Source organism: Cryptomeria japonica, chromosome 6 (genome assembly GCF_030272615.1).
Source record: "Cryptomeria japonica chromosome 6, Sugi_1.0, whole genome shotgun sequence".
Lineage (NCBI taxonomy): Eukaryota > Viridiplantae > Streptophyta > Pinopsida > Cupressales > Cupressaceae > Cryptomeria > Cryptomeria japonica.
Genome location: NC_081410.1, coordinates 257,339,761 through 257,357,369, shown reverse-complemented (window position 1 = coordinate 257,357,369; position 17,609 = coordinate 257,339,761).

Genomic DNA, 17,609 nt, shown 5'->3' with positions numbered 1-17,609 from the left:
AATGGTGAAAAACTTAACTTGAGGAGAGAACTTGAAGCTCTAACAATCTGTATGAGTCAAGAACTTGAAGCAAAGAGGGCAACTGAAGACCTGATCAAAGAGAGAGATCATGAGATTTCTAAGATCAAGCAAGAGAATGCAGCTTTGCATGAACATTGGCTTGAGGAGAAGGAAGAGAAGGAAGCATTATAGTTAGATCTTGAGATGGTAATGTCTGTTAGAGATACTTTTACAAAGCATAATGAAGATCTTACCAAAGAGCTTACTGAGGCAAATGGGAAACTTGACAAATTCAACAAGAGCTCCTCTATGTTGGATGAACAGGTCCAATCTCAAAGAATGAAAGGTGACACATCTGGATTAGGATTCAATACATCTAAGAAAGGAGAATCTTCTGGTACCAAGAGAAACATGCATGAAGGTAAAACTGCTCCTAAGGCTAAGAAGCCTACTGGTAAGAAAGCTTACAAACCTAATTGTTTTATCTGTGAATAAAGATCTATTGAGAACTGATATAAAAAAAGGAGGTAAAATTTTGGCTAATATATCTAAAGTTTCTTTTTTCTATTCTGATTTGAAACAAAAGTGTGAAGAAACAGAGAAAGAAATAGAGCAGATAAGTGATGCATATAACCCTATACATGATTCGGGTTTAAATTTTGGCAAATCGGTTAATGTTTTGCAACATCTGTTAGATGTTTATGATTTTGAATAGGTTAAGTGAATCAGATCCTTGAAAGAACTAAAGAACCAGTTGATCCCAAAACTTGAAATTATATAGAGGACATAAGGATTCTGGAGCAGTTTTGGCTACACCAGAGATGAGCACAGTGGATTCTATGGATGAATTTACTGCACAAGTTTTGACAAATGTTGAGATCATTGAAACATTGTTAGAGAGATTAGATAATGATCTCAAGCAACTAAAGTTTAATTTCTATGACATTTTCTTAAGACTTCTATTGTAAAAACTCTTATATTTATATATGCAGTTTTTGACAATAAATTTGGATGTAATATATATGTATTTTACTTTTCAATTTGGCATTGTTGTCAAAGGGGGAGTAGAAATATGTATGTGTTTGAAAATTTTGTATGTATTGTTAAGAGGGAGTCTGTACATTTTTGTAAGCACACTTAGTTGTCTCAAAAAATTTCGAAGTGTTGCCATCAATGCCAAAGGGGGAGGTTGTTGGCTTAATGATGATTTTTGTATTGGATGACTTTATGTGTTGTCATTGATTACACACATATACACACACACACATATGTTCATATTGTCATAGTCATCTTAATTTAGTCAAACTGGTACTACTCCTAAGTCTTCATATTGTAAATCGGTATCATATGTATAGAGTAAGTCCAACTGGTATATACAGGAAAGACAATCGATTTTTGGTCAATTTCATTGTTACCAGTTTCGAGATGCAGCGAAGAGAGACAAGGAGGCAAATGGAGACAATCGGTATATGAGTTTGATGTGGTGAACACTAAACCGGTATTAGTGTTCAAACTGGTTTCATAGATTGTGTGATGAGTTTTGGTGATGATTTGTGATGTGTTATGAAAGATTGAACCTAGGAAATTGTGTTGAGGTTCTTGAAGATGACATGAAATCTAATGTCTATAAAGAGGCATTGTGATGAGTTATTTTGATATGCAAGATATGAGTTGTGTTATGAGTTAGAGTTGATGTGATTTATTGAAGGATTTGTAGAGTATGTCAGTGATGCAGTATTGAGTGAGCATAAAAGGATCTATACAAGCAAGATGTGTTATTTCTAGATCATACCACCTGTTGTTTTCTAATCACTACAGCAGTTAAATCCCCTAACCGGGTAATCTCTAAGAAGATTCACTGTACAAATCCTCTAACAAGGTGATTCATTAACTTGGATCTAAATCCTCCACTGAGGTTACCTTTAACCGGGTATAGCTCCTAACAGGGCTTTGGGATCTTTAACAGGATTCGCTCCTAATAGAGCACTTTGTAGACCTTAACCGGTCAGTTACCTATTACTGCAGATAATTAACTTGTGAGTCCCATATCACTGTGGTTTTTCCTAGTTGGGTTTTCCACGTATAAACACTTGTGTTATGGTGAATGTTTTACTTACTATGAATTTTGTTATAACACTTTGGATTGCATGCAAAGTCTTAAGTAAACTGGGTAATTGTTTTTACCGGTCTGGGTTTAAAGTGTTATTGTTTTTGCTATCACTGATTCACCCCCCCCCTCTCAGTGCTTTATAAGTCTATCACAATCATGTACAAGTGATAGAATGAGTGATGTATGAAGGAATCATCAATACCCCTAAGAACTACATCCATCACAAAGATGCAATTGATATCCCCCATAAAAGGAGAAAAAAGAGACTATGTAGTGCCCCCATAATGAATAATCTCTTACAAAAATGATAAGTATATGAAGACAAAAAATGGTGGACAATATTTACAAACAACTTATTTCCCCTTTAGAAGAAACAAAATAGTTACAAATGCATTAATGCTTCCCACTTTGGATAGCAATTGTAAGATAAAAGCATGAAGAATTATGATGATGTCTCTAAAATTCACTCACATGTCTCCTTGTCCACAAAGGATGAAGATACCACAATCTAATTAGGAACATACCCAATAAAAGAAGAAGGTGGCAAACCAAGACTCTGCATAAATTGATATCGAATAAGCTCCAAATATGATTACATGATTTGACAAAATGAGTGTAATTGTTGTCATCAAATAAGAGAGTTAACCCCACAAATATGTCCTCCAAATTTGAAAGTCAAAGATGGTCTTGTGAAACAAGAACATGATGAATTATCAATAAATGACTTGACACAAGGAATCACTGAAGGTGCAGGATGAACAACTATCTTTGAAGGAGAACCATGAACCTCTAAAGCAACCTTATCCTCATCTTTTGAAGTTTCAAAGTACTCCAAAGAATAAAGTCTCAAATAATATCATAGTCATAAAGTATGTTTCTAAAAAGTGAAGAGGCACAAGACAATTTAAAAAAAGATCATTCGGGAATGGTTGAGTATTATGATCTCAATATATCTCCCAAATTTTAGTTTAAAGAGCATGAGGACACTCAAAACCAAGAATAGACTTCAAAATATCACTATCGACATGCATAGAAATGATTGCTAATACATGATCCTAGAAGGAGAACAAAACCATACAAATGTGGCAACAAATGAAGCCAACTAAGATTTTTTATGATGCCATCTCTTTATAGTTTATAATTTTTCCTTTTCGAGACGATCAAAGAAGTATGAAATGAAAAATCCTTTATCAACTATGACATTTCTCCAAAATTAGAAAGACAAAAAACTCCAACATAAAAATAACAACTCTTAAATATGCTCAGCACTATAAATGAATCAAGATACCCAAGTAATTCGCCACAATGACATATGGTAAAAAAACTAAATAAAATATACATGGGGCTGAATCTGAAAAAAGTGCATGAACATAATGGTAGAGATTCTCAATACCTTTCCAATGTCACAAAAATCATGAAAATTGGAGATCATGGCAAAAGGTTATGAGCTCGGAGGTCCAAAATGGAAGATATGATTTCAGTAAGCAATAAAATTCAATTATAATGAAACTTGGAAAAATAGTTTCACCATTGTGAAGTATGCAAAACTATATTTCCTTCAACATCTCATTTCCAAAATCTTGATATCTTAGCAAAAAGTTATGTCTATTTTTTTAATTTTTTTTTCTGCCTATTTTGGTACTTGGAGGGTAAAATTGTGGCCTCGAGTGCTAGTGAGAGATCTTCCATATGATCAAGGGTGATAAATTTCTTTAAAAAAATATGACATTGGAAACGATCATGGAAATCAATGGAGAGTTGGTGGTGAGTTCTCACACCACTTGTGGAGGCTTATCCCATGATTTTAATATGATCACTTGTTTAATAAAAGGCACAACAAAAAACATTAAACATGTTTGTAGTGTTGTAAATTGTAACCCTTTACAATTTTACTCCTTTTTTGTGCCCTTACCTTAGTGTGTGTCCTCCTAGCTCTTTTCCAAGCATATTTTTGGCTCTACACTACAAAATCAATGTCTTATAATGATATGGTGATCTAGGTCTCTATCCCGAGCCTAAGTACATTTGAGCCACCTTTGTTTCACCCCTTTCTAGGTGGAGTAGGATGTTAGGTTCCATGGTCCCCCAGAATGGGCCCATTTTTAAATAGGTTGGTATATCGGTTCCCGCTTGTTGACTCCCAATCTCGATATTTTAATATGACCATTGGAGATCACTCTAATTTATTAAATACCTTGGGAACCCTATATAAGAGCATCTTTCCTAATTCATTTTCATATATTTCATCCCATCATATCTTCTCACATCCTACATCATTCAAGAGCAAGTATCATTGGTGAAATTCTTTAGGTTTGAGCATTATGGAGTAGCAAGTTGCAACATTCTTCATGAAAGTATGTTTTCATGATTGAATCTTGTATGTCGTATCATATCATGTTGTTGCATCAACATTTATAGGTCTTATTCAAAGATCGTTGCATTATCATCACCATCAACAACATCAAGCTTGAGGTATAATACTGTGAATCCAACATTTTACTTCAAAGCTTTCATTTATATATCTATTTCATTAAGGGTTCATTCCAAACTTGGGATTTGATTAAGGTGAACCCTCATCAACCCAACACCATTTTTCCCATTTTGTGTGTGTAGGTTATAGGTTCAGAAGAGAAAGAATACATATCCAAAAGGTACATACTAAGACAAATGAAACTAGATTTTTAAGAACCAAAAAATCCTAAACACTGGCAATCGACAAATAGTGTTTGACACTTTTTCAGCAAAAATTTAGGAGATTTTGAGCAACATCCTAATCCCAAAATTGTTTCTGATATCTAAATTTGACATCTTCAAGACTTGGTCACCTATCCCCATAGTCTAACAATTTTGAACTCAAATTTCATATATAGGTTCCTCTTTGTTTCCTATTTCTAGATTTGTACCCAGATTTTGCATATATTTTTTGAAACTCTTTGTTTATGCTAATTTTCCATGATTAGCCTTAGCTTTCACATCATTTACAATATCAAATTCAATTCAACTAAATATGATAATAATCAATAATGCCCCATCAGCTCTATTGAATCTTCTTAATGTATTAAGGTGGTAAATGTGTTTGATTCCTAGTTTTCATAATTAGACTAGTGGATCCTGTAGTCACATAAATTTGTCCACTTAATTAAATGAATATTTAGTATTTATTTGATTATTTAACCATCAATCAATAATTAATTAAATTAATATTTAATTAATTCATCTTAACCCTCTTCTCCTATTAATTAAATAAATTATTCAGTTTATTTGATTTAATTCACTTAACCAAATTCAGACCATTAATTAAATAAATAAATCATATTTGTTTAATTAAATCTTCTCTCACATTTAAATAAATTAATATTTATTTAAAACCCCCAAAATCCCATCTCTCACATTTAAATAAATTAAAATTTATTTAAATCACCTTTATCCTCCACCCACTTGTATGTTCCTACAAATGCAAGTTGCACAACTATTTTAAATAAATCATTTATTTAAATCACCTTTATCCTCCACCCACTTGCATTTTCCTACAAATGCAAGTTGCACAACTATTGTAAATAAATTATTTATTTAAAATCCTATTTATCCTCACCCACTTGAAACCTTTAATGGTTTCCCTTAAAGTCTTCAAATTTAATGGCTTCCTTCTAGAGTCTTCTCAAACCTTTAATGGCATTTAATGCTTTATCTTCCTTTTTCTCATTTAAATAAATTAATATTTATTTGAATATTTACCCAAATGCAAATTACACCATTTAATTGAAATAAATGATTTTATTTTAATTGAAAATCCCAAAATTCCTCCCACTTGCATTCTCCTACAAAACCCACTTGCAATCCTAACCCACTTCTAGATTCTTCTAACCCCTTCCTAATTATCCTAATCCTATCCCAAGCATTGTCACATTCCTAAATAAAAGGAAGTCACTTCTCAAAAACCTCCAAAGTCTTCAATAACCATTAAAGGCTTTATATCTTCAAATGGTTAACCTCTAAAGTCTTCCAAACCATTAAAGGCTCTTACACAACCATTTATGGTTAACTCACCTTTTACCTTTGGTTAGAGACTTTCCTCTAACTTAACCATCCTTTTGACTCATGGGTCTCTTCAAAGCATTTATTTCTTTGACTAAGGTAACCATTTAGCCCTTGCACATTCATTTATCCCTTGGATAAAAGTAATATCCATTAACCTAACCCTAACCCAACCCCCTAGGGTAACCATCATGTCCCCTCAAGCATTCAATGCTCCTTATCTCTCATCTCAAGCCTCCTCATGGTGACACTTGTCAACATGGGATTGGGTTGAAAGTCTCACATGGATTGAATATCTTTCAATCCTAACCCTTGTTAAGATTTCTCAATCTTAACCTTTCATTTCCCTATTTCTTCTATAAATAGAACCCTTCTCCTCAAGCAAAGAAGGAAGAATTAGAGTATTGTTGTTATACTGGTATTAGCATAGAGATTTTTCATAGCATCACTATCTACACTTGCATAGCATTTATTTATCATTTTCAATCATCTTGAATCTCCATATGGCATCCATGGCTAGTGCTAAAAGCTTAGAGCTACACTCATGTGGAACTTGGAGAGGAGAGGAACAAGGGAGGAGCAACTATGAGCATCTTGATTAGCATTTGGAGGAGTATAGTTTATCTATTATATGTTTGTATGCTTTCTATTTCATGCTTAATCTCTCTCTTGATATGCCTGTTTAGGATAATCTTTTGCTGCTAACACTAATGTTTGTTTCTTGTGCTCTTGTGTGTGTTGCCATCAAACAGATTTTCTAATCCTTTTTGCAGAGCATCAGATCCCATTTACACCACCCTAAACAACGTCAAAAGAAAATATAATTTAAAAAAAAAAAGTTAACATGTACCAACTATGACACATACTGCATAGGATGATATAAAAGATGACAAAAATATGTTATAGATACCAGCTAATGTAGGGAATAACCATCAAGACAAAATATTCTACAGACTAGATTGTACTTTAGAATAACGTGCTAGTAGAGTTGTATTGTACTAACCATACAACCAAGTTGGAATGAACCATATGATTGAAAAAATGGTTAAAAAACCTTTGATGCCCCAAATGACTGATGCATTTTGATTATTTTCCAACTTTCCTAGGCTTTTTGGGCCTTCTAGGAACAATGGAAGAGTCTGTTTTGGCCCAATGTGCTTTGAAGATTCAACTACTCCCTAGATTTGGCAATCTCCTACAGCTTGAAACCCTTGTACCTCTGACAAAAAATATCATGTTTTAATGAAACATAAGTCAATTCTAACTTTATTCGATGTCCTAGACTCAATGGCTCATATTTCCTCCAACATGTGCCAAAATAACCTATAATAGAAACCCACAAAGAGGCAAACCCCAAATCTAGTATTTTTTTAAAGCTTTCTTGATTCTCCAGGTCACCATATGATGCAAGAGGAGAGAATACTCAAATTTACTAAAATCAACAAAGATTTATCATCTTGCAATAGCTCTACCCTCAAATATAAGAAGGATTTTGCATGGTCATGACTCTGATACCATGCAAGAGTTGGAGACTCTAAGATCACTTGCAAACACAAAGATGCCTTCCAACAAGAGAGTATACAAGAAATGAGCTTGCTTGAATATTAAGATATGAGATAACATTAAATGAATGGGGATATATTACACACTTACAATGAGCTTATTTATGTAGACAAGGTGTGATGTAGTATGATAAACTAACATGACATAAATATTAAATGACCTAGGACAAGAAGTAAATATAAGTTAAAAATATAAGATATGGAGAAGATATTATCTAGAAAAATAAGACTTCTATAAATAACATCTATGACCTAAGTTAACTTAACATGTGAATAAATCCCCACTATAATTTTTTTAGGTAAAAGACATTATTCACCCTAACAGTTTCAAATTTTAGAATAGGTGGCTTCTCTTGTTAAATATCCTGGCAGCGAAGGGGGGGTGGGGGGGGGCGTGAATTGATTGTCAACTCTTTAACTTCTTCTTCAATTATTTTACACACCTGAAATAACCAACAAAATTAACTAATGCAGATATAACATAAAAATACATACACACAATAGATCACACATTGAACACCAGATACGACCTGGAAAACCCAAGAAGGGAAAAATCATAGAGAATGTTAGTTCTCAATATATAACACCGGTTAAGGTGACATCGATTAAGGAAATTTTTACAAAGGGTGGCTCATTGCCATAATGCTCACTCGCGAAGGAAGAAAGAAAGAAAGATAATCCACCACTGTAACACAATCTGTAATATTGTAACTGTTTATGGTGCCTCAACAATAATACATTTCGCATATAATCAACAATCAGATATTTCCTTTTCAATCTCACATATCTTCCATACAAATGCCACACACACTTTCCAAAGAAATTTATTCAGATCATCCTCATATATATACTATCTCTAAGAAACATAATCTTGTAAGTCGACCAATACAAAGATCTAAAATAGGTCAATACTAAACATTTTGGTGGTGGTAAGGAATGAGAAGTAGACCATACCACAACACACATCAATGACCATATTGACAGGTTACATCCATCACATATTTCGGACCCAAATCAAGACTTACATGCTACACCAATGTCGTTACTCATCTTTGAATTTTGAACTTAATTTGGACCCCAAAAAAGCACTACCCAACTGTTGGTGTAATTTATGTCTCATATTTACACTTTACTTAAGTTGACTTAGGGTAATGCATTTCGTAGTAGTTTGCATATGAGGCACTTAGGGAAGTGTGCACATAGGGATGATGTTTGTAGGAGAAATTCTACTTTTTGTGGTCTTATCTTGTTGTTACATTCCACCTTCGATGGGTGATCCACCTCTTGTGGAATATTTTATTATTTCTCCTACCTACCCTCGCATACCCTTGTTTCTCATTGAGCCACATGTCATGATTGTGTGCTCACATATCCATATGGCCTTGCCTTTATAAGCAGGCTCATCTACATTATATATAATTATAATGATCCAGTTGATCTTATTTTGCATCTTGATTAAGAAATAGTTCATTCTTATCAAAGTTTTTGTCTCTCTTTTGTGCTATTCACTATGCTCTAAATCTTGGCTATATTTGACAAATTCTTACATGGTATTAGATCCATTGGGGCTTCAATGAATAGTCTTTGTTGAGAGAATTTGGAGCATTCATTTTTTGGATCTAGGGAGCTACACATTTTGGGAGCATCCTATGGTGATTTTGACTTCACTGTTGAGTCTGGGGGGCCATTTCCATGAGAATCAAGTATAAATTTACCTATATTTGGTGAAATTTGTATTTTGGGACTTGGAGGAATTTTTTAGCCAATTTGGCTATACAGTACGGATTCTTTCAAAAAAAAATATTTTCTGCAAATTTATTTTAATATTTATTTTTATTAATTCATAGTTTTTTTAATATTGTAAACATTATTTCTTAAATTTTTTTTTTAATAAATATATATATATATATATATATATATATATATTGGGGGGTTCCCACCCCTTGACCTCGTACTGGCAGTGCCGCGGAGTTTTTGCAGGCACCATACTCATCTCCCAGCAGCCACTCATCTCCCGATGGCATCTGCACTTCCCAGTGGCACTCATCTTTCGACGCCTCCTGCTCTCCTTGGGGCCACCCCAGTCATGCCCCACCCTATCTCCACCGTGCGCCACCTGCTACATGTCGGTCACCGCCTGACACTGAATTCTCTACTCCGATCGACTGCTACTTCTCGGTCATGCCCACAACTTCTTCTCTCTCTAGTTACCACTATAGCGACCTCTATCCCTGCACCGCTTTGCCACCATCATTCTTGGCGAACATAGTTAGCCAAACCCTTTCCACGTGGCAATATAGCATTGGGCCTCACCGACAACCTAAGCCACCACACTGTATTCCAGAATTCGTCAGGGTTGCACACTCATTAGACACATGGCGGTTTTTTATTAGGCCACGTGGGAGTACGGATTCTGCCCAATCACCTCTCCACATCATCTATATGGTACACAGTCGACATTGCCACATCAACCATATGATCAGCAACGCAACCCGCCAACTCATAATCTGTACAACACGTGTTGCAATGCAATTAGTCCATGCTGCATGTCTGTATTGTATGTATGTCCACGCAAATAGGGAGGTGAAGTTCTTGCGATGGCTAGACAACCATCAAATTTAACCCCGTGATGTGTTGATTGTAATACCCTAAAAAATGGTCATCTAAACCATGGGCCCCTAATCTCGACAACATCACCAAAGTCCTAACCAAAGGCAATTAAATCAATCTTGAGCACATTATTAATTCTTCAATCATCAAAAATCACTTGACAAATCAATTACTCAATATTGATTAAATATTTATTTAATTAATTGAATCATTTCCAAGAATATCATTTTGATCAATTATCTTATTTAATTTATTAAATATCTTTGCATATTTAATTAATTAATAAAATTGCCATTTAATCATGCAAAAGTAATTAATTTATTACAAAAGAGGAATTAATTACAAAACAAGAGTTGAATTGAAATTAAAATAAAAGAATTGAATTGAGAGAGAAATCAAACTTGAGATATTATTTCTTGTTCTAAATTTAGAACTTGAAATCAGAAAAGCAATTAATTGAATTATTGAATTATTCTTTAAAATTGAAACTAAAAGCTTTTCAGAAAAAGAAGTTCATTTGCATTGAAAAGACTCTTTTAATAAAAGAATTATCTATTTTTATCACAAATGCATGGAATTAATTTATTATTATTTCCAATGCAACTTGGACTTCCAATTTGAATGCATTTCAATTAAACTATAATTGGAATCTATCTCAAGGTTAACTAAACCTGATTTCTCAATTATTTTCAATTAATCCTAAATTGAGCTTTTTTTTAGCTTTTCTCTTGAGGATTCTCTATAAATTCAGTCTTCAGCTCTCATTCCAATTCACCCCAGAGATTTGTGAGAACACACTTGGAGATTATTATCACACTAATTTCGCTCTGGAGTCATTGAAGATCATTGTGTTTTTTAGATTATTTGCATCCATCATTGCTTGAATCCATATTGCTTGAATTCGTTATTTGCTTGAATTATTCATCCATTTTGCATCCATATAGTTAATATCATATAGATTAAATCCTTTGTCTTGGTGTAGTCTAGTCACTGGTATTGCTTGTAAAATTCTGAGAGCAATCTTATACTCACATCTTTTAGAAGGCAATTAGTCGCTTTGTTATGGTTTATTACTTATTGATTATTGATTTACTAACCATGCATATAATGAATTAATTGAAGTGTTGTGCTTGCAGCTACAGAGCCTTTTTCACACACACATCTTTGGCGCCCACCGTGGGGCCGAAGACTACATTTTTCGGCCTCCAAGACTGACTGCTTATTTTTTTTTGTTATTTTCCAGATTTTGGATTTTTCGGATTTTCATTCGTACATCTCGTATGACATTTACCACAGGCTGAAACGACAAACTGCAGGTGTCATACGAACTGGAGTCCTGTCTCGTACGAGTTGGAATCCTGTATAGTACAAATTTTCATTCTGTCGTATGACTCTGTATTTTCTGGTAAAATTTTTTTAAAAGAGGTAAAATTTCATGATTTTTTATTGATTATTCTGACGACTGACCCTGACTGTTTATCTGTCTATCTCAGAATTTTTCACAGCCTAATCAGTTTTTGCAAAACGCTTGTCAAAGAATATGCTTGTCGCACAAAGACAATATGACTACTGATTCGTTGTCTTTGCAGGTTGCCTAAGGAGAATCGACTAAACATCGTGTATTCTTTAAATTCATTTTTAGGAACCTAACTTTCTATTTGGTTAAAGAATAAATCTGTCTTTCATGTTTTTAGAAGATTCTAAGAGGTAGGAGAGTATACTCTTGTCTTTTTCTAGACAATCAGACATCTAGACCCTTGAGGCTTTTTCTTTGTTTGAGATTTGTACATCTTTAGCAGGCCTGCCCTTCTGAGGGGTTGAAAAACGCTTAAAGCCGCTACGGCCAGTGTGAGGGGAACGACCCAAGTAGGAATGACTAAACGCCAAGTACTCCAACCCACTATAAAATAAATGTGATTTGATTAAAATCAAGTCAATGGCAGTGCTCGGGAATAGCTCTCCTCCGTACCTTCGGGTATATTAAACCTTGGTTTTCAAGGTTGGGAGACCTCTTAATTGAGTTTATACCTCGACGCGCCGAACGGATCCCTTACTAGTTCCAATTAAAATTAGAAGCTACCTGGTTCATCTCCGAAAGGGAGATAATCTTTGTGCAAGAGAGATAGTAACTCTCCCAAGATACTTGTCATTTCGTGCCCCCATTAGCATTTGGAGTCGGATAATACGACATTGAGAATCCATTGCATGAGACTCAGCGGCCGTATTCTGATTAGCTATTGGGTGTGTACCTGAGTCTACAAGCAAAAGTTTTCTTTCCTCACCAAATTCCTTAGGGTTTGCATGTTGTGATTGGAGTCACTATACATACTACTTGTTTTCATCCCTGAAACAAAAACTGAAATACCAAAATTGGAGAAGACAAGAAACCAACTCAGTGATTAGAAACTCTATCCATGTCAGAAACTAGTCCATCCTAAGTCGAAACTCTGTCTGTGTTAGAAACTAGTCCATTCCAAGTCGAAACTCTGTCCATGTTAGAAACTAGTCCATCCTAAGTCGAAACTCTGTCCATGTCAAAAACTAGTCCATCCTAAGTCGAAACTCTATCCGTGTCAGAAACTAGTCCATCCTAAGTCGAAACTCTGTCTGTGTCAGAAGCTAGTACATTCCAAGTCGAAACTCTGTTCATGTTAGAAACTAGTCCATCCTAAGTCAAAACTCTATCCATGTCAGAAACTAGTCCATCCTAAGTCGAAACTATGTCCGTGTCAGAAACTAGTCCATCCTAAGTTGAAACTCTGTCTGTGTCAAAACTTGTCCATCCTAAGTCAAAATTTTGTTCAAAACTAGTCTATCCTGGTCAAAAATCAGTCCATCTCAGAATTGGTCATACTTAGTGGTCATACTCAGCAATCGAAAAAAACTCAGAATTTCTAGGCTCTGTCCTGAGAACAGTCGTACGAGTTTGATAAGTTATCGTGCTGCACATGATCTTGTGTCGTACGAGTCTTCTTATTTGTCATCCTAGACCCGATCCTATGTCATACAAGTTGTTTTCATCTGTTGTCTAGCTCTTTATCCTGTGTCATACGAAACAGAATTGCACTATATCTTTTGTCATCCTACACATACCCATCTGTCGTACGGTACGAGGCAGTAACTCATATGAAACATAATTGTTATCGTCCTGTACCTGCTAAATTATCATCCGGTTCATAAAATTTTGTTGTACGAGTCTCTGGTTTTGTCAGAACATAACAATCAAACTTGCCTAAAAATAGTCTACAACGAACATAATACTGGTTATCATCATCGTAAGCATAAACAGATCAAGACAGTGTACCTTTTCCATTTGCATTGCACGATTTGGTCGATCATCTTTCAGCTAGTTCAATCAACTACTTATCAAATGTAAGTCACTTAGATAACGTCTTATACAGGATAGATCATTCTTGAAACTAGACCGAATCTTACACTACTCTTAGAATCAACTTAGATAGACGTCTTATATAGGATAGATCTTTCCTGAAACCAGACTGAATCTCAGTTGTTTCTCTCAAACAATACTTTAACAGAACAACTAGCTCTGAAATTGATCTTGACCTCTGCATCACAAACAACTTTAGGTCGCACTAATCCATAAAAATGCCTACACAAACCAGGAGTTCTCGTAAGAAAGAAGCCAAAGGCAAAGGAATACCCTTTTCATACACCGACAATTCATTTTACGAAGGGGATCTGTTGGCATTATGTGAATCGGTATGAGGACATGATGACATTGTATGTTGTCATTGATGTCAATATGATGAAGAGGAGAAAACCGGTATATGTGAGAATCAGTATGTTACCAAGAACCAGCATATGTGAGAACCGGTATAACACTATGAACCTGTATATGTGCCAAAGTGATGTCAATATGTTGAAGAGGAGAACACCGGTATATGTGAGAACTAGTATGTTACCAAGAACCGATATATGTGAGAACCGGTATAACACTGTGAATTGGTATATGTGCCAAAGTGAAGCGGTGTGTTTGTTTAGGGTGAACCGGCATGTGGTTATGGGAACTGGCACATGGAAGCTTTGTATGACTACTGGTTGGTAGTCTCAACTTTAGGGTTTCTGATTGAAGTGTCTCAAGCCTGTGTGACTCAGTCGATGACTTTGTGTGATGAGTTAGCATTGTAACGAAGAACAGATCGTGTTGCCATGTCAGCCTTGTGTGCGTGAAGGATCTTGCATGAAGGAGAGTGTCCTTATCTACCTCGAGAATGTGTGAAGTCTGTAAACGGTGATAACATGTGATGGGTTATCAACTGCCATGAAATCAATGGAAAATGAACGATGAAAAATGTCTTGAGATTGGCTCAAGATTGTTGCATTTAATGCAATGTGCTCAATGGTCAATATCGAACCATTTGAATTGCTTAACCTAACAGGTTTAGGGTTTAGGGTTTATGCTACTGACCTATCTGTTTCCTATAAGGTCGATGTTGTGTTTCTTTTTGAGGTTGTTGGCAAAAGTTGTGTGTGTGTATCCAAGAGAAGAGATACGTGATTCTTGCCAGACCATAAGAGAGAAGTGATACCTGCAGAGTGTAAGTGCAGAAGGTGAAGAGGAGCTAGAGAGGATCTGCATTAGCATTGAGTGTTGTTACCAGATCATTGTAATACATGTTGATCTCTAACCACCTCAACAGTTGGGAAATCCCTTAACAGGGTAGCTTTAACCGGCTTGTTGTAAATCCTTTAACAGGGTGACTCAAAACTATTGAGTTCTTGAAATCCTCTAACAAGGTAACCTTTAATAGGGTTTAATCCTTAATCGGGTATTCTAGCTATCCCTTAACCAGGTGATCCCTAATAGGATCGGTTCCTGACAGAACCTATTGTATGAGTCCTTAACCGGACAAGGCTCCTAACAGAGCAGACTTCTAAAGAGTTCAAAAATAGCTTGTGGGTATTCATCCCCACCGTGGTTTTTCCCAGCTGGGTTTCCACGTGAAAAATCTGTGTGTCATGTGTGATGTTATTCATGTGATGGTTTGAGTAATTTGTGTCTGAAGGTAAATCACATTGATCTAGATGTTTATATATATATATATATATATATATATATATCTTTGATGATAGATTACCTGTTCATGCACTAGGGTGAAATGGAATGATGTATTAGACTGTATGAAAAGATAAGTGTCAACTGGTTTATGATTGTCTCAGTTATTCTGAGTTTTTTCGGTTGTACTCTGCTTAAGACTGGTGTTACTATTTGTCTGTGAAAGCACAGTGTCTGTTGACAAGCCGGTTTAGGATTGTGTTTTTGTCTATACTGATTCACCCCCCCCTCTCAGTACTAGTTAGGTACTATCTGTTCATCATTGAGTTATCAGGATCCACTCACTGATGTACCATCGTCATCAGGCAGACCAATTTTTGATGAGCCTAAATCTCCCACTATGTATGAGACAGAGCACAATGATGGAAACAATGACGATAATAACATTCCCGAAAATGATAATGATTCTTCATCGTCAAATGAGACTGATGAAGACACTGAATCTCCAGAAAAAGAAATTTGTGACTGTCAAAAGGAGAAAGACTTTAGAAAAATGATGAAAGCTATCATGACCCGAGAGAAGGAAGACTATTTCTTAGAACTAGCAAAATAAGGTGCCAAACTTCCTACTGGATATGATGTTTGGATGCTCGTTACTTAAAAGAAAGAATCACCTATACTCATGGTACACAAACAATTACAAGCCTTACGAATGGAGGTCATAGAACTGAAGAATAAAGATAAGTCCCCAAAACAATATTCTCTGGAAACAATATGTCCCTTTCCATTTGACAAGAATCTATACATGCCTCCATTTCCCTCACGAGTGGAGATCCCAAAATTTGACAAATATGATGGTACCTCAAATCCTCAAGATCATGTCAGAGAGTTTTGTGCCACCTGTATGGAGTTCATGCCAAACGTACCTCATGCGCCTTTTCCCGAGGAGTTTAGGGGGTCAAGCAATGGAATGGTTCTCAACTCTACCCAAGGGAATAAAAATGTTCGAAGAATTAATCCAACTATTTTTGCAACAATACTCATACAACATTCGACATCCTGTGACTATGATCGATCTTTGCAATACTAAACAGAAAACAGGGGAACCTCTTCTTACTTTCCTCCAACGCTGGAGAAAGATGTTCTCTAGGTATCCACGACCTATCCTGGACTCTGAGAAAATGGATATATTTGTCAATAACTTGGTTCCCGAACTAGAATATAGCATACAAATGCAAGTACACCTATCATTTAACAAAATGGTAGATAATGCCATTCGAATGGAAGATGTGCTCATAAAGAAGGGAGATATCTCACCTTGGAAAGAAACACAACCAAGATCTAGCTCTAAAGAGAAGAACAAGTATTGGAAATTTGGCAAAGACAACAACAAGAATGTTATTAATGATGGAGTAGTAGACACTATCAAAGCTAACTCAAAGCCCACAATATTCAACTTGGCTAGTGGTACACAAGCACTTAAAGCTACTGAGACTGCAGCGGAAAATCCACCAAAGAAAACAAAAAAATGGTTCAAAGAAAAGCCTTGGCTCTCTAAACCTAAGCGTGATTTTACTCCTCTCGAAGAATCATATGAATCCGCTTTCAAAAATCTGTTGGCAAACAACTTGATAACACTACCAGATAACTCAAGACCATATAATCCAAAAGTCAAACCAAGATGGTGGAGAGAAAATGAATACTATGACTTCCATCAGAATAAAGGTCATAACATAAACAATTGCATGAATCTAAAACATGAGATTCAAGATCTCATAGATGCTAGTAAAGTTGTTGTTGGGAATCATCCGACCAATGCAGATCATAAAGCATTTAAGGACCCTTTGCCTGTTTATGAACAAGGTGAATCTTCAAAGACCAAAGGAGGTGCCAAGGTAAATTATACTTATACCAGTCAGGACAACATTATCAACATGATTGAGCCTTCCCACTCGAAATATTGCAATGTGATTATAGTCCAAGATAAACCAAATGAATCACGATATGCAAGAGCTCTGACCTGATCTCAAAAGAAAGTCACCCTCCAAGGAGCTAGTTCTTCCAACCTGACTCAAGCAACATCAAACCCACCAACCTTGCCAAACAAACAAAAAGAATCAATCTTGGACAAATTTAAAAGATTAACTTCATCATCATCTTCTGGATATAGTGTCGTTGGACAATTGAAGAGGACAAATGCTCAAATATCAATCTTTGAATTGCTAAAACTCTCATATGCTCACAAAGAGATCCTAGACAAAGCATTTCTCACCAC